The sequence below is a fragment of the Aulostomus chinensis genome, chromosome 1 (genome assembly GCF_037954235.1).
Source record: "Aulostomus chinensis isolate RoL2024-O1b breed Wild chromosome 1, RoL_Achi_v1.0, whole genome shotgun sequence".
Lineage (NCBI taxonomy): Eukaryota > Metazoa > Chordata > Actinopteri > Syngnathiformes > Aulostomidae > Aulostomus > Aulostomus chinensis.
In genome coordinates, this window is record NC_141320.1 from 19,691,570 (window position 1) to 19,692,654 (window position 1,085).

Genomic DNA, 1,085 nt, shown 5'->3' on the forward strand with positions numbered 1-1,085 from the left:
TAGCAGAGGATGGTTTCGATCCATCGACCTCTGGGTTATGGGCCCAGCACGCTTCCTCTGCGCCACTCTGCTCTACCATTGACTGAACAGTCCTTGTTGTAGAAGAGCATTATCTGTCTTTGTCTCTGCCCTGCTCTCCTGCTCTCTTTCCCCTCACTTAGTCCTTGACATGATCCATGCTCTACAGCTCTGCAGGTGGAATGAAGACCTGCGTCTGCTCTGCCCGTGCCGTCCTTCGTCTCAACCTAAATTGTTTGACCCACCTTTATAATGATCGGACTCGCTCCATTGTGTGTGTGTGTGTGTGTCTTTGTCTTTGTCTCATTGAGTGTCTTTGTCTTTGTCTCATGTCTTTGTCTCATTGAGTGTTAGGGTGAACAGCTGTTGAACAGCTGAGGCGCGACTGCGGCGGCCCCTGATGCAGGAGACGGGTCAGGCCCCGTTCAGAAGGTGGTGGATATTATTCTTGGTGTTTTGAGGGCATGTTTCGGCCTGTCAAATCCTGATCGGGGCCAGTTTGGTTGTGTTGTCTGCAGCGCCTGGCGCGCTCAGCGGGAGCGAGTCCGATCATTATACAGGTGGGTCAAACAATTTAGGTTTAGACAAAGGACGGCACGGGCAGAGCAGACGCAGGTCTTCATTCCACCCGCAGAGCTGTAGAGCATGGATCATGTCAAGGACTAACTGAGGGGAAAGAGAGCAGGAGAGCAGGGCAGAGACAAAGACAGATAATGCTCTCCTAAAACAAGGACTGTTCCGTCAATGGTAGAGCAGAGTGTCGCAGAGGAAGCGTGCTGGGCCCATAACCCAGAGGTCGATGGATCGAAACCATCCTCTGCTAGAAGAAGAAAAATAAAATGAACCTGCATCTTTAGAAATGTGTGTCTGTTAAAAAGAGGTTCATAAGGATTCTTTCTTCCTCCACAATCACCAACCATTGTGAGAGTTAACAACAGTCCACTTTCTGACTGAAACAAAAGTAGACTTCAGAAGGTTTTTCTGATTCAACATAGCAGCTAAATTTCCATTTCCATTTCCTGAACAGGACAGGTTAAAAAAAGGGAATGTCATGACTTCCTCTGTAT

General features: G+C 48.5%; 1 non-coding gene across 1 annotated transcript; it reads right to left on the reverse strand.

The window, feature by feature from the left end:
* On the reverse strand, positions 1 to 72 carry trnam-cau (transfer RNA methionine (anticodon CAU)). Its single transcript has one exon. It is a non-coding gene; the product is annotated as a tRNA-Met (tRNA).
* Positions 73 to 1,085: the final 1,013 nt, after the last annotated feature.